Source organism: Mustela putorius, unplaced genomic scaffold, assembly GCF_011764305.1.
Source record: "Mustela putorius furo isolate JIRA1106 unplaced genomic scaffold, ASM1176430v1.1 tig00000129_pilon_pilon_pilon, whole genome shotgun sequence".
Classification (NCBI taxonomy): Eukaryota; Metazoa; Chordata; class Mammalia; order Carnivora; family Mustelidae; genus Mustela; species Mustela putorius.
The window spans coordinates 49,031,166-49,047,795 of NW_025421290.1; positions in this window are offsets into that span (position 1 = coordinate 49,031,166).

The following is a 16,630-nucleotide window of genomic DNA, read 5'->3' on the forward strand; positions in this document are numbered from 1 at the left end:
TGAGCCATCGGAGAGCCACACACACAAAGCTGGACCCAGATCTTCACACCATATACGAAAATTAACACAAGATCGACTACAGACCTAAAGCTAGGTGCCTGCCTGGCTCCATCAGAAGAGTGCCTGCCTGGCTCCATCAGAAGAGCGTGGGACTCTTGATATCAGGGTCATGAGTTCGAGCCCCATGCTGGGTGTAGAGATGACCTAAAAAAACCAAAAAACCTCAAAGCTCTAAAAGCTTCAGAGGAACACATCGTAGAAAATCTTGATAACCTAGATGCAGCATCACAGGCGCTATCTATAAAAGAAACAATTGATACATGGAGTCTCATCAAAATTAAAAACGTGTACACTTCAGAAAACATCATTAGGAAAATGAAAAGACAAGCCATGGAGTGGGAGAAAATATTTGCAAATCATAGACCCGATAAAAGGACTTGTATCCAGAATATAGAGAGAACTCAACAAGAAGACAAACACCAATTAAAAAATGGGCAGAAGATTTGAATAGACGTTTCACCAGAGGAAATAAACAAATGGCTAATAAGCACTTGAAAAGATGCTCAACATCATTAGTCATTAGGGAAATGCAAATTAAAAGCACAATAAGATCGCACTTCACACACACTAGAATGGCTATAATTAAAAAGATAGACAATAACAAATGTTAGTCGCAACGAGCAGAAATGGGCCCCCTCGTACACGGCTGGTAGAAGTGCAAAATGGTGCAGCTACTTTGGAAAGTGGGGCATCATTTTCTGAAAAAGTTAGACATAAATTTACTAAATGACCCAACAACTGCACTCCTAGGTATGGAGGCCATGGAAACAAAGAGATGAGTCCACACAAAGCTGGCACCGTTGCGATGTTCACACCGGCTTAATGTCTAATTAGCCAAAAAGTGCGAACAGCCAGTGTCTGTTAACTGAGCTAACAGACCCAGTGAATGGCCAAACCCAACACGCTCGATCCCGGCAACGGGGTGGCGCTCATGGAGAGAGGGATTGGCAAGCAGGGGCAGGCTACAAAGTGGAGGAAATTCGACAGCGTGTTGGGCAAAGGAGGCCAGACACAGAAGACCACATGTCATATGCTCTCATTCATGTGACATGCCCAGAAAAGGCAGGTCTCGTGAGACCTGACATGGATGGGCAAATTTACCGAAGATCGTCGCCTTGTACGCTGAAGATGGTGACTCGTAATGAGCGACGAAGCTGCCATGGTCCAGTTTCTTGGGACTCTTTCTGTGTCCCTGGCAGAAAGCTCCACCCTGGAGGACCAGGACATCGATGATCACAGCACACAGAGTTGCAGGAATGGGTCCATTCTCCAAAGGGGGCCACCGGGAGTGATTGTAAGCAGGGCGTTGGTACTTCCGTGCTTGGTTCCTGGATCCATACATTTTCCCTAGTGGGGGCAGGACGCCAGACAACAGTCCTGCCCTGAGGTCATTTCTGCCCTGGAGGACAGTCTCCCTCCCTTCCAGAAGACCACCTTCAAGCTAGCATCTTGGCTGTGCCTTCCACAAACCAGTTCACCTGCGTCCAGCAGCTTTTGGAGAGCCTGGTCTCTGGCAGGACCAGCGGACTCTGTGGCTGTGTCCACAGTACCATACCTCCTTTGTTAGGATTTTATGTGGGCTCTTGCATCGGTAGATCAAATACCCAATAAGCCTTCAGACGGGGTGAAGAGGGGCAGGCCTGGAGGAGGCTCTGTGGCCAGGAAAGGCAAACCTTTTCTTGGGTGTGACATTTTAATTTTCTGGGTCAGCTTGGAGGGTGGTTTTGGTGGAGATGAACATTTAAACTGGTGAATCTCAAGTAAAGGAGACTGATGCGCTGGTGGGTGGGCCTTATCTCATCAGTTGAAGGCCCGTCTTGACTAAAACAGCCTCCTGGAGAAAGGGTCTCCAGGACCCTGGACTAGAACTGCCCCATTAGATCTTCTAGGTCCAAGCTTGCCAAACACTGCAACTTGGAGCCTGCCAGCATCTTCACCACACGAGCCCCCCTATATAATAAACCTCTTTCTGCATATATATACATATGCTCTCTGTTCTGCTTCTCTGGACAAAGGTGGCTAATATGCTAGGTGTGCCAGTTCCAACCAAGAGGAGTCACTGCTTTTCCAGGGTCTACACAGTCGAGTTGCTGCACCAGGAGGAGCTCGGTGTTGGTTTCTGTGGCCAGCAGACTGGACCTTCAGCCATGGTCAGTAGGTGGCCATGCTGCTGGGCCTGTGACTACTCTGGCCCCGCTCCCCAGCCACTGCGAGAGGGCTGACAACAGAGGCTGGCTGACATCCAATGGTCTAGTTACCTTATGTCCTCGGGCACGCACGGCCTTGCTTCTTCTCTGGTGGATGCTCCGGCGCGGGGGGTGTCTGCTGCACCCTGGAAGTCTTCCCACATCATGCCCTGTCTGAAGCCTGACCTCCTTCTCGCTGGTCTCCTAATCTTCCTTCTCCAGGTCCCCGAGAAGCCCATCCAACCACTTGCCGGAGTTCGAGGATCCATTCGTCTTCAAACCTTAAGCCGGCGTGCCTTCCGGGTGACATGGATGCCGGGGTCATCACCTGACAGGAGCTCTGTCCTTTGGGGGATTGCCCCCACTACTGCTTTAAGTGACAAACCGTGGAAAAGTCATACAGGGCTGTGTTAACTTCCACCGGGCACGTACTCGCTCCTGGGACACTGGCTTTGAAGCCCTGAGCCATGGTGTACGAGTGGGAAAGCCGGCTGGGGTCCCAGTCCCAGTCCCAACCCTGACGCGCCTGATCTGCCGGAGTTGAGAATTCAAACTTTCGTTGCTCAGCAAACCGCGTAATTCAGTCCTGAGCCGGATCTGTAGCTCTTCCTGCCTTTCAGCGGCAGGAGACCAGAGCCTCTAATTCGCACGGCGCTAAGGAGACCCTCTGGTTATCTTAATTAGCCTTTAGTTGGTGATTAACCGCCCTCAGCCGTGGCTTGTCTTCCTCCAACGCTTCCAGCTGCCCCCAGCAACAGCCGTCCGGTTCCAGAGCAGGAGCCTGACTCTTTCCCGGTTCTCAGATACCTGATGTGCCTCAGTCTCCCCGGCATGCCTTCTTGCTGGTTTTAACTGCACCTCAACCTCACAGCCGTGGCCATCAGTGCTTCCCGACCAAGGATAGAGTCCTCATTGCCAGCCGTCTGGTGGCTAAGCCAGATCCAAACTCCCATTCCAGAGGCTCTTGGAGCCCTCAGGGTCCATCTGTTAGCAGGCTGGCTTGCCCGGGGGGCCGGCTCAGAGATGCAGAAGTGCACGCCCGAGGTCTGTTAGGGGGAGTCCTTGGACCCACCCACCGGGAGGGGCTGTGGGAAGTGCAAACCCCGGGAGGCACGGTGAAGGCCTCCATTGATGGCACAGAGGGCCGTGGCCTTGGGGTGGCTCGTCAGAGTTGTCCCACATACGGCAAGGATGCCAAGCCTCTCTACCCCCACACCCACTGGCCGCTCCCTAGGGGCTGCCCCTGCCTGGTGAAGAGGTGTGAGCTTGGGTCAGGCAGGCCTTTGTGGGTGAAGGCAACTGCCAGAGAGGACTCGGGGGGCAGCTGTATGCCCCCCACACTGGGCAGCTGGGGGATGAGTGCCCCAGGGCCGGGGTGGTGGAGAGTGAACATGGCCGCTCCAACCGTCGGCGAGCATCCCCTAGGCAGGAGAGACTGGGCTCACACCCAAGTTCAGACCCTCAGATAGAGACCTAAGGTGAATTTGGTTAACTTCCGGGAAATCCAAGAAGAAACAATGGTAAGATCACTGTCTTGGTAATCAATCATCACCGGCTGCGCGTGCCTTGTTCTGAAAGATTTCTTTGCAGAGGTAAAGTCTGTCACTGTGTTCAACGTGGGGGAAAATACAATTCTCAAAGCCCTGTATCCAGGGGGACCTAAGGCAGAAAGCAATAGGATTCCTTTTTTTTTTTTTTTTTTTTTTTTTAGGGAGGGAGAGAGAGAAAGAGGGGCAGAGGGAGAACCTTAAGGAGGCTCCACCGCACCCGGCATGGAGTCCGAGGAGGGGCCCAATCTCACCACCCGGACCCCAAATCAGGTCGGACGCTGAACCTACTGAGCCACCCAGGGCCCCAGGATTGTTCTTTTAAAAATAACAGTGTGGGGGCACGTGGGTGGCTCAGTGGGTTAAGCCTCTGCCTTTGGCTCAGGTCATGATCCCAGGGTCCTGGGATCGAGTCCCACATCGGGCTCTCTGCTCTGCAGGGAGCCTGCTTCCTCCTCTCTCTCTGCCTGCCTCTCTGCCTACTTGTGATCTCTATCAGATAAATAAAGAAAAAATTAAAAAATAAATAAATAAATAAAAATAAAAATAACAGCGTAGGGGCACCTGGGTGGCTCAGTGGGTTAAAGCCTCTGCCTTCGGCTCAGGTCATGATCTCAGGGTCCTGGGATTGAGCTCCATATCGGGCTCCCTGCTCTGTGGGGAGCCTGCTTCCCCCTCTCTCTCTGCCTGCCTCTCTGCCTACTTGTGATCTCTGCCTGTCAAATAAATAAACAAAATGTTTAAAAAATTAGGGGCGCCTGGGTGGCTCAGTGGGTTAAGCCGCTGCCTTCGGCTCAGGTCATGATCTCAGAGTCCTGGGATCGAGTCCCACATCGGGCTCTCTGCTCAGCAGGGAGCCTGCTTCCCTCTCTCTCTCTCTGCCTGCCTCTCTGCCTACCTGTGATCTCTCTCTGTCAAATAAAATAAAATAAAATCTTAAAAAAATATTAAAAAATATATATACACAAATATAAGTGTACAATATATAATATAATACAGTAATAGATTATGAAATAAATATATAACAAAATATATTTTGTTATGTGATATATAATATATAGCATTAATTATATTATTTATTACTTCTATATTTTTGTTCTATATTAACATTAATTGTATATTATATAATTTAAAACATATTAAACATACATTTTAAGATACGTATAAAAATATACACATACTTCCTAGCGGCTTGTTTTGACAGCCTGGCATCCTTGCTTGAGGGAACCAGCGCATCAGGTCGGGGTGAGGCCACGCACCACTGATTCCTCTGCTTCCGCCGGAGGGTCACTGGGCTGCACGTCCTAAGCTTGTGCTGATAAACAGAAGCAGGGAGAAAAGAGCCCATTTCCCTGGAATCGTTAACCTTGTATATATGAGCATCGGGGTCTGAGCGGGAGCGTCTGTCCTGGGGTGGGGGAGGGCACCTGGCAGAGAAGAGAGATGGGAAGGAAGGGGAGAGAGAGAGCGAGGCGGATAGAGAGAGAAGAAGTCCTGTTCGAGCCCCTGCATCTCACAACTGTGCAAGTTCTTAAACTCTCCTTCTTAAGGGAGTTTGAATTGTATTTTTTCATTAATTAAGTTTTTTATTTAAAATTTATTTTTATTTAAATTTGGCTAACATGTAACGCACTGTTGGTTTCGGGAGAGGAACCCAGTGACCGCCAGTCACCACCCAGTGCTGGGGACGTCCCGCGCCTCCTTCACGCCGCCCCCCAGCTCTCCCGGCCCCGCTCCGCCCTCCCAGCAGCCCTCAGTCTCCTATGCCTGATAGTCTCTTAGGTCTGTCTCCCTCTCTGATTTCCTCTTGTTTTGTTTCTTTTCCATCTTCTCTTATGACGCACTGTTTTGTTTCTTAAATTCCACGTATACGTGAGAGCAACGAGGATTATCTTTCTTGGATTGACTTGCTCCGCTCAGCACGACACCCTCTAGCTCCCTCCACGGAGTCGTCTTTCTCCGGCTCCCAGTCCCAACCAACGGCGCTGCCGGGGGTCCCCGGTGAGGGTCCGCCGCTGGCCCCCGCCGCTGCCCCCGCTGCTGCCCATGCCTGGCACGCACGCTCCAGTGGACCCAGGGCTCCAGGCACAGGGTGCCTTCTCCCTGTGGGGAGGGACTATGGGACAGTTGTCTCTGACAGATGAGGACACTGGTTTTCGTGAGATTTTTCAACATGGGGTGGACTGAAAAACGTGTCGTCAACCGAACAAGACCGATCGCATAGCTACTGCTGGTGCAGCACAGATGTCCCCCGCAGAACTGGACACCCCACACGAGACACATTCTGTGCCCCTCGCTCCTTAGGAGCCTGGCGTCAGGGGCTCCTCAAGGCAGGGGTGGTGTTTTCCATTCTCCGGAATGGAAATTCTCAGAGGCTGGCCCAGTGACAGCATAGAACAGGTGCTCCCGCTGGACACTCGCTGACGGGAGCGGGGCGGGGCGGGGGCTGGAGGGCGGTTGCTGTCGCTGGCCTGGGCAGCCAGCAGCCCAGCAGTGTCCCCCAACGGGCAGATGTGGACATAGGGAGGAGGGTGCCACGTGCTAGGGCAGCAAGTGGGGACCCCTGCGTGGCACTAACTCCCCAAGGTAGCCCGCACCAGGCGGCTGGACTAGAAGGAAGGGGCATTGGTCCTGGAGCCCAGGGGAGCCAGGAATGGCCGAGCCAACAGCATTCATCCTGGTTACCAGGTGCCTTCCTTCTCGGAGTCTCTGGGACCCTCAGCCCCCGTGCCCGTCTCCTTCTTCCCGCAGCGCTTCCATTTCCCTTTGGGGGTTCCCTCCTCTCTCCAAGTTCCTGAGGTTTGGGTGGCAGAGTCTCTCCGCTTGTCCCTCCGCAGCTCTGGGCACAGGTCCCTCCAGCGGGGCCAAGCCGCTGACCCCACAGCGGGAATGTCCCACAGAGTCGCAGGGTGGCACTCAGCCACGGGGCGTCCCTCCTCGCCTCCCCTCAAGTTTTTTGTTTTGTCTTGTTTCATGGGCCCCTTGGGGGTGCCCCCCTCGCCCGGGACTCGCCCACCAGGGCTTTCTGGCTGGCGTGTCTGTCACATCTCAGGCTCTGTCCGTCATGCCAGGCGCGTGTCCCTCCCCTGGACAAGGTGGCGGCAGCCGCGGGCGCTGGTGACGTTCCCTGTGCTCCCAGACTCTTGTCACTTTCTCTCCCTGTTGCAGATAACAAGGGCGAGCTGCTCCGCTGGTGTCTGAAGAAAAGGAGACCGTCTTTACACCCAAGCTTTCAGAATTGCTCAGGGCACTCCTGCTCAGACCCCCTCGAGTAAGGGGCTGGGGGTGGAATTAGTGGAATGTGGGCTCATTTGAAGAAATTAGACCTAGTTTGTCCAAGATTAAGGATAGCTCTTAATTAAGTGGCCCAATCTTCCTTGCTGGGGGAAAAAAATCACTTCAGCCCTTAATTTCCTTCAGCATCCCTGTAAGAACATATGTGCAAAGGCTTCTGGGGGTGCGTATTAGGTTGTTTCATTTTAATCACCACGGCCCGGCTTGCCAGGAGAAATCACAGACACTTCACCGAATCCCCAATCAGCTACTTCCAAGAGCTCACCCAGAACCTTCTCCGGAAGTCCATCAGAGTCTCCAGCGGGGAGGAAATTTCCATTCCCCTCCGTGCCTTTGGACAGGCTGTGCTCAGGCTGCCCCACTGGGGGTCCAGATCCTGCAAGGACCCCGTGGCCCCACGGTGTGTCTTTGCCCTCCGCTCTGTGAGAGAGTGGGATTGGGACAGGCTGAGAGCAGAAAGAGGGGAAGCGCATTCCAGAAGCTCCCCCATGAAAGCAACAGGAAAGAGGCTCTAAGAGTGGCCTTGGGGTTGGGGCAGTTGTCTCTGAGGAGGTGACAGGTTCTTGGACAGGAGGAGGACAGCAGGTGGGAGCAGCAGAGTGGAGACCGTGCTGACTGGCAGGGGCGCACCAAGGGGAAAGGCTCGGGGACCTCAACAATGGAACCCCGGAGGGGAGACAGGGCTGAGGGTGCATGTCTCGCCAGCGGTCAGGACCTGAGATTTTGTTCCTGGGGTTTTAAGCAGAGACCGATGTGCCCTGACTGACAGCAGGCTCGCCTGTGGGGCTGTGGCAGGGTCCCTGGGCAGGGGCTGTGTGAAACGGCCATGCAGGGGTCCAAGAAGCTGACCCCGATGCTGGGGAGGTAGGATGAAGTGTCTGGGGACAGATGGGGTGTGTGGGTCAGTGGGTGCCTTTGGAGGTCCCCAGAGTCCTGGCAGAAGACAGGATCCCACTTGGTTGGTTCAGACTGGAGAATGAATGGTTCACGAGGTGCGGTGTGGAGAGGCTTAGACCCCAGGGCCGGGCAACCACAGGAAGCGAACACACACACACACACACACACATACCCCTTCCCGGGCACGAAAGCGCATAAGGACCAGAGATGCCCACTGCCTGACCAGGAGCAAGAGGACAAGCCCAGCCTCTCCTCCTGGCTGGTGCCTCCCCAGGGAACCTAGGCCAGAGGAGGCAGGAGCCCAGCCAGCAGGGGAGGGGGCGACCGTCAGGCTGCGGTGATCCCGTGGCTTCCCCTTCATGATCTGTCCCGGGAGAGAGGAAGAGCCGCTGCCAGCCGCTGCCGCCAGGGTGTAAAGCAGCAGGCGGGCACGTCTCGCTGCGGGACGAACGTCAGGGGCTGCGCTGCGCCGGGAGTCCCCGCTGATTTACGTTCTGGCATCCGGATCCACCGGGGAAGCCTGTCCTGCTCGGGGTTGCCTCCCTCCCGCCCTCCTCCTCCTGCTCTATGATGCGGGGGGGGGGGGGGATTTAGGAGGCTGACGCGTTCATCCCTCCCTGAGGGGCCCTGGGGAGCTGGGTGGACCCCGTGTCTCGGACATGCCCAGGGAGGGGGCTGCCCCTTCCTGCCCCTTCGCACACCTTCCTGAGCAGTGGCTATCCTTACTGACTCCTCAAGTGTGCATCTGATCCCCGCGGGACCCCGACAGCTCCAGCCATGGCCTTGGGCTGCAGGGTCCCAGCTGTCCCTGTGGGAGGGGAGGGCGATCCTGGGCAGGGGACGAGAGCATGGCATGGGGACCCTGAGAAGAGGGCTCCTGCACACAGCACAGTGGGTCAGGGGCCGAGGTGAGGCTTCTCCTCTCTGAAACCTGCTTTCCCTCGGAGGCAGGGTACTCTGGACGGGGCAGGGGAGAGGGGAGCGGAGGTCGTGAGAAGCCTGTGCCCTGGGGAGGGGCTCTCAGGGTCCATGGAGGAGAACACCCTTCCAGGACGAGTGAGGAAACAGGGCGGGGAGGCTCCCAGGTGGCCGAGCCGGGCCGGGTCTATGTCCGGCTCCCCCTCCCTATACCCTCCACTGTCAACCTTCTTTGAAAGGCCCTGGGATCAGGTTTGCCCATCCAAATCCCCCGCCCACCCTCTCACCCCTGGTCTGACCCTGGGGCCCCCAGGATTCGGCTGACTGGCCAGCCCCTCTGGCAAGCCCATCTGGGCCCGGTTAGGCCTGCAGCCTGGGACCAGAGATGCCTTGGCCAGGAGAGGGTCCCAGTGGGGGTCTGGGGGTGTCCCACAGCTCCTGGGATGTCCAGACCGGGCCTCCACACGATGGCAGCATGCACGCACTGAAGCCCGCTGGGCTGCCTGGTCTGGGCCCGGACCCAGCACCGCCCTTGGCTCTCTGGCCCCGCTCCCCGCTCTCTGTGGCCGCCGTTGCTAAGATATCATTCCCAGTGCCGTCTGGGATTCGAATCACACCCCCCTTCACCTGGTTCCCCCGGGCCCACCAGCACCTCCCAGGATCCCCCAGGCCCGTCATGTGTGGCTCCCGCATGGGGAGGGCACCCCACGAAGGGGGTGGAGGGGGCATGGGATTGGGGGGGGTCTTTGGAACCTTGCCTAGGCTCAGCTGGGGCCCTCCCTGCACTGCCCAGAGCCTCCCCAGCTCCTGGCTGGCCTGACCACCCCTTCCCAAGGCCACACTCAGCTGTTGGGCCCTGGCCGTGCGGCACAGTTAATAGACATTTCCTGGAGAAGGGCTGTTTGTTGTACACGGGAGAGCCTCCATCTGGTGGGGAAAAAGGATGGATTCCCCTGCAGGGCTGATGGGAAGGAGAGCCCCACTTGGAAGGTGAAACCCAACCAGGCCGGGCTCCCGGGGGCCCTCCTAGAGGGTGTCGCTGTCTTGGCCAGCTGGTGCTGGCTCCTGGGACAAATGACCGCTTCGTTTTTCTGCCTTTAGGTGTATGCTTTCAGCCCCGCTCCTCCTGTGAGCACGTCTACACCGTGTGGGCACCACACCAAGGTCAGAACCTCTCTGCAGCCCTGGTTAGCCAGCACGGACCCCCCGGATAGGGAGGTGGTGACCTGACCTCAGAGCCTGCTGGTGCCATGACAGCAGCAAGGAGGGAGGTCCAGTCCTCTGCAAGCTCCTTTCCCAGGGCAGACAGGGGCCCGTGGCAGTGGCAGCGGGGGTGGTCAGGGCGGTCACAAGGCTGTCTCATCCCTCCACAGCAGGTGGCTCTTGATCTGGGGCGATTTTGCCCCAGGGGACACTGGGCAAGTCTACTGGGTTTTTTGGTTTTTCTTTTTTTTTAAGATTTTATTTATTTGACAGAGATCTCAAGTAGGTGGAGGGGTGGCAGTGGAGGACGCAGGCTCCCTGCTGAGCAAAGAGCCCCATGCAGGGCTCAATCCCAGGACCCTGAGATCATGACCCAAGCCAAAGGCAGAGGCTTTAACCCACTGAGCCACCCAGGTGCCCTGTCTATTCCTTTTTTTTTTTTTTTTAAGATTTTATTCACTTATTTGACAGAGATCACAAGCAGCAGAGAGGCAGGCAGAGAGAGAGGAGGAAGCAGGCTCCCCGCCGAGCAGAGAGCCCGATGCGGGGCTCAATCCCAGGACCCTGAGACCATGACCTGAGCCGAAGGCAGAGGCTTTAGCCCACTGAGCCACCCAGGGGCCCCTCTACAGACATTTTTGATGGCCACGACACAATGCCACTGGCGTGTGGTGGCCCAAGGCCGGCCCGGGGTGCCACCTAATGTCCCCTGTCCCTCGCGGCAGCCTCTGCAGCTCCGACTGATCCGGCCCCCCAATGTGAGCGGTCACATGGGAAACGCTGCTATCCGTGTCTAGAAAGTGGGGCTCAGAGAGGGGCATCCGGGGTCTTCTGGGGACATGCTGATGGTCCTCAGAGCAAGGGTCAGTCCTGTTATCCAAGCTCCGTTTCTCTTCAGGATGCATTCTCAAGAACCAAGGGCGTGTCCCCATGCCACCAAATGGGACACAGGCCTCCTTCCCGTGGGAGGCCTTCCACGGAGGGGTCCTGTTCCCTGACTGTCCTTCTGTGAATCCTGGGGCAGGGCTGGTGGATGAGGCGTGCAGACCCCTGGGTCCCCAGTTCCTGGGCAGCTCCTACAACCTCTCTGGGCTCAGTTTCCCTCTCTGTAAAAATAGGCGGCTGGGGTCAAGGAAGGCCCTGGAGCTGGGCTCCTGCCCGTCCTGATGTCCGGCCTATAATTATCGATGTCAGCCTGCGCGGAGGCAATTCATCAGAGCCGGGCCAACATGGGCACTGACATCAGCCCCCAGCCACGGCAGCCATGTGGTCTGCTGACCCGGGGCCCCCCGCAGGAATGAGCTCTGTAAGCAGCACCTGCTGTATTGATAAGTCCCAAGCACACATCAGACGCCAGGAATGCTTAAATGATCGGGTCCGTCCTGTTCCAGAAGATGCCGTACATACATCAAGGCTATTTTCGGGTGCCAGTGGGGCCCGGAAGGAGGAGGCAAGGGGCTCTTTGCCGATCTGGTTACAGCCATGCGCGGGGACAACAAATGCCGCATTTCTGTCCAGTGATCTAATGGGAAGAGTTGCAGACGGCAGGACTTCCATGCAAAGGCCTCTGCAGGCCCAGGACAGGGGCGGAGGGAGGGAGGAGCAGGGTGGCAACGGATGGGGGGACAGCTGAGCCCTTTGGTTGTTCTGTGGTTTTCCCTGGAGCTAAGTGCACCCCCCATACGCACAGCAGGCCCTGCGGGTGTAGCCCTGGGAGAAGAGGGTGATAGAACACCTCCTTCAGGCATTCCAAGGGACAGGTTGCTTGCTACACACACCTTGCTTTCTGGCCAGGCCTTGGTACCTGCCTCTCTGAGGCTCGGTGGATGAAGCAGGACCACATCAACCCTCTGGTGGGCTCTGTGAGAATGTCTCATGAGAATGTTTGCGTGGGACATCCCAAGGGCCCCTCCAGGGGTTCTGGCTCCCCTGGGCTCCTTCTCCCTGCCCCTGATTCCTGGTTTCACCCTCCCTCCCAGCCTGATTCCTGGTTTCCTGCAGGTGCTGTAGGGAGGGCTGGAGGGTGAGGCAGCATTAGGAATTCGTTGCCAGTTTACACTGGGGTCTATGGGGTTCCGCCGATGCCCGGGGCCCCGGTGTCTCACAGCTGCCCGGCAGAGGCTTTCTCACTCGGGCAGCTCCGGGTGCCTGGGCTCTCCTCTCCGGCCGCTAGGTTGTTCCCACTCTGCAACATGAGCATGCCGAAGTGCTCCTTTTCCTCTCCCAACTCAGGGTCGGGCAGGGGGCGAGACCGGGCTGAGGTCGTGTAGGTCTGTCCCCTCCTGTGCTATGGAGATGTCACCCTATTCACGCAGCCCAGAGGGGGAGCGGCAGGCGGGAGGCATGTAGCCCACTCGGACCCAGACTAAACTAAACTATCCCATAAAGTGCCAGGACTCCGTGTGACCCCACCCTGCTCTCATGGGCTCGATCTCCACCCCCACCCCCCCTCTACAGCCCCCTCAATCTTTTTCTTTGCCTCCGGAAGACTTCTGGTCATCCAGAAGCTTCCCTTTGGCTTTCCTACCGTGGCCCCTGTGTGGGCAGGGGCGCGGGGAGGAACGGGAGCCTTGGCCGCCCGGTCTATTTTCCACCCTGGAGATGCAATCACTTAGGGAAGCAGCCCAGAACGAGGTCACCAGTCCCCATCACAAAGGCTGTGCCTCCCTTCCCCACCCAGAGACGTAGTTGAGGCTGGCTTTCATCTATTTTAATTTGGTTGACAGACATCAGACCTAAAACAGATCTGCAGTTGGAAGGGAAAATTCCTCAATGTTTTAATTTGCTCCGTCCGACGCGAGCCAAAGAGGCCATGGGCTTACTTTTTCCACCTCCCGCCCCCCTGGAAGGGAGCGTGTGCTCAAGGCAGACACAGAACACCGCCTGTTCTCGAGGCCCCTGGAATGGCTTGGCTCAGCACGTAAAAAAAGATCCTGACATTCTCTGTCCTGTTGACTCTTCCCAAAGTGGCATCTCTGCGGACAGTATTACCTTGTAAGGCAGCTGGGATGCGCAGGCCAATGAGTGTGCGCTCGGATCACGGAGGACAGGGACAGGGACAGTCATAAACGGCCCGGGGATTATCTCTGGCTCTCGGAGCGTTTGGAAGCGGGCAGGAATGAGGCCAGGGCACCAAGGGAGGGAGAGCTGTTGGTGTGTTTTTCAGATGCCAGAACTATAATTAAGGGGTGAGAAGGTCCATGCTAGCCACGGCAGCGGGACAACCGTGAAACCCTATAGCCCCCGGAGCCTGGGTTTGGAACGGCCAGTGGCACTTGCTTTGAAGCCTATTTCGGAGCTGAACACATTCATCACAGTGCCGGGGCTCTGACCGAGTCAGGTGGCACTTGGCCATCTCTCGGTGCCCGAAGTAGCTCTTGCTGTCTTTCACGCACCTGCTCTGGGGCCACCTCAAAAGACTTGGAGATTCTTTCCAGAGAGCACCAAGCGCCTGTGCGTGGGGGGGAGTTCTGAACAGAGGACTTTCCAAGGGCATGAGCCCGGGGTACAGAGAAAGTGTCTAGAAAAGAGCCCACCAGGCTGGCACATTCTTCTGTTCCGTCAGTCCCACACTGTGAGGGGAGGGGGATGCCCTTGGCCCTGGCAGCCGGTTTCAGCGTGGCCTCCCACGGGGCCCGCTTCCACGCCCTCGGATCAAAGATGTCTGAAGGTGCTCGCTCCTTCTTTCTACCCGTGTCCGCGGGCCACTTGTCATCATAAAAAGGGAAGAAAAACAAAACCCCAAACTGGGCCCTGTCTTCTCTCTACTTGCGTGAACATCCACGCTTCCTTCCCTCGGGCTTGTCGACCGCAGCCCGAGGCCTTGAAACCCTGGGAGTCAGGTCTTCTGCCTCTTCCCTCCATCTCTGACCACATCCTCTGAGACCAACGATTCCTGGAGAATCCCACACAGACAGACTCGGTTGTGGCCAAGCCATGTGGTCACGCTGTTGCCACAGGCGTTGGCCAAAATCCTTTCTTAGAAAGCCACGGGCTTGGTGTTCCCCTGATGCGAGGGGGGCAGCCCCGCCCTGCACGGCAGCGGCGCCACCGCCTTCCAAGCTGCTCCGGGGGAAAAAGGGGGTCCCGGAGTCCCTGCCGGGATGGCCGGAGCAGGAACCAAGCCGAGGGGGTGGCTCGCCTTTAGGTGACCCCATTTTAACTCAACAGATGAGAGCGCCTGGGCCAAGTTTGGATAAGGCCCTGTTCTGCCCACGGGTATCTGTGTTGCTCGCCGGGGCAGGCAAAGGCACGAACTTGCAAAGTCTCGGCTTAATTCCTGGCGCTCTGAAGTCCACCTCCTTCCTGAGGCTGGTGGTTACTGTGCTAATCAGCTAGGCCGCAACGGCAATTAGACGTGACCGCGTGGGGAGCCGTGCCAGCCCAGCGCCACCGAGGGCCGCCCGAGCAGGCTCCCTGGGCACCAGGCACTCCAGAGCGTCCTCGGACTGCGCCGGGTCGCGGAATGTGTGCCCAGAGGACAGACCTGTCCCCCCTGCTTCCCAGCACAGGGGTCCCTGGCACGGAGCCCCATCCTCGCTGGGCACCGATGGAGGGATGAGGCTCCACGAGGCCGAAATGTGTCCTCCCCAGGAACCTGGAGCTTCAGGCAGGGGATCGGATCCCGTGGCTGTTTCAGGAGGAGCGGTTTCAGGCTGCCACCTTGGCCTCCTATCTCTCCGAACTTTCCCCTCGGCGTGGCAAGCACCCCCCTTTGCAGGCTGAAGGCATGCTCAGAACCATGGCCACCGTCTCTGCAGCATCCTGTCCCTCAAAAGGAGTGGGAGTTCAGCCCCGTAGCTCCCCTAGCTAGGTTCCCTCCCGGCTTCTCTCCGGGAGACAGAGACTCGGGGCCATGGCAAGCTTCCGCTTCACCAGACGTGTTTCCAGCAAGAAGACCACGCCATAGAAGGCCACGGGAGCAATTTCCGGGGAGCTGGGCCCTCCCTGGGACCTCACCCGCTTCTCCCTGCCCTTCCTCAGGATTCAGAAGTCCTTTCCTCCCAAGAACGCCCACCCCATCCCCCACCCTCAGCCTCATCCAGAGCCCCAGACCCGCCAGGCTGTTCGAATGGATTCTCTCTCCCCTCCTCACCTTCCCCCTCCCCTTCTTTTTCTTCTTCTTATTGAAGTATAAAGTACACACACAAAAGGGCACATAATAGAAATGCATTTTCACAAAACCAACATACCCGTGAAATGGAGCCTGGGCCCAGAACATGCTCCACCTCTGGAGCCCTCCCTTCCACGGACGAATGTCCACCCCCAGGGGTGACCCCCGATCCCACATCTGACCGGTCAACTCTCAGTTTGCTTTGGTTTGCACGTGTCCCGTCTCTGCACGAGCTGTGCCCTGTGCTCTCCCGTCCACGAGCTGGGGAAGATGTGGAGGCTCTTCCCCAATGCTTGGGGTCCTATGTCACACGGGGCCACCTCCTCCAGGGGACCCACCAGGCCACAGAACCATGCTGGGCTGGCCACGGGGACCCTTCTTGTCCGAACCTCATAATACACATTGTTAAGTGGGTGTGTCCCATTGTCCACCCAAAGGGCTCTCTGGGGACTCTCCACTGGTGTTTTGTTTTGTCTTTTCTCAAGAATTTATCCTGGTTAGGGCACCTGGGTGGCTCAGCCAGTTAAACGTCTGCCTTCGGCTCAGGTCATGATCCCAGGGTCCTGGGATGGAGCCGCACGTCGGGCTCCTTGCTCAGCGGGAAGCCTGCTTCTCCCTCACTCCTCCAACTTGTGTTCCCTCTCTCACTATCTCTGTCTGTCAAATAAACAAGTCTTTGAAAATAAGTCTTTAAAAATAAAATAAATAAAAACTTAAAAAAAAAAAAAAAAAAGAATTCATCCTGTCACTGTCTCTACACTGGGCTCCGAGCTCCAAGGGCTTCCCTGCCTGGGCCCAATGCTCCCCACGGGGCTTGCTGGGGACAGAGCCTGGCAAACTACAGCCACCCTATGGTCACCGTCCTTCCTAGTCACAATGGGTATTTTACAAAAGCGGAAACTGAGGCTCAGTGCAGCTGACCCCAAAGTGGCTCTCCCTCTGAACGAACAAGTAGAAAGTCAGGAACTCAGGGCAGCTCCAGCCCTGTATGAAAGTCTCGTTCTGAGACCCTGAGAGTGAGGGAAATGTCGGTTGGAGTGTGGCCCAGGGCTGGAGGTCCTGCCCCCTGGGCCTTACCAGCAAACTTCAAGGCCGCTGTCCCACTGCCCAGAGCACATGGCCTGGGGGAACCGCTCGGAGGGGCTGGACGGGGGTCTGACTTCCCTCTCTGCTTCCCTGATCTGCACCCCTCCCCCCATCCCTGGGAACCTTGGCGGGACGGGGCTCCGAGTTCTGGAGAGCTGGAAGTGATAAAGCCAGGGGAGACCTGCCGGGAGTTGGGAGGCCAGCAGACACCCCAGCATTCATGGCTTCCTTCATTTGTTCACTTGGTGCTGTGCTGCGGTGTGTGGTGCCAGGCGTTGCCGGCCCTGGGGGGAACTCAGGAAGAGCCAGAACAGGTTCCAGCCCTT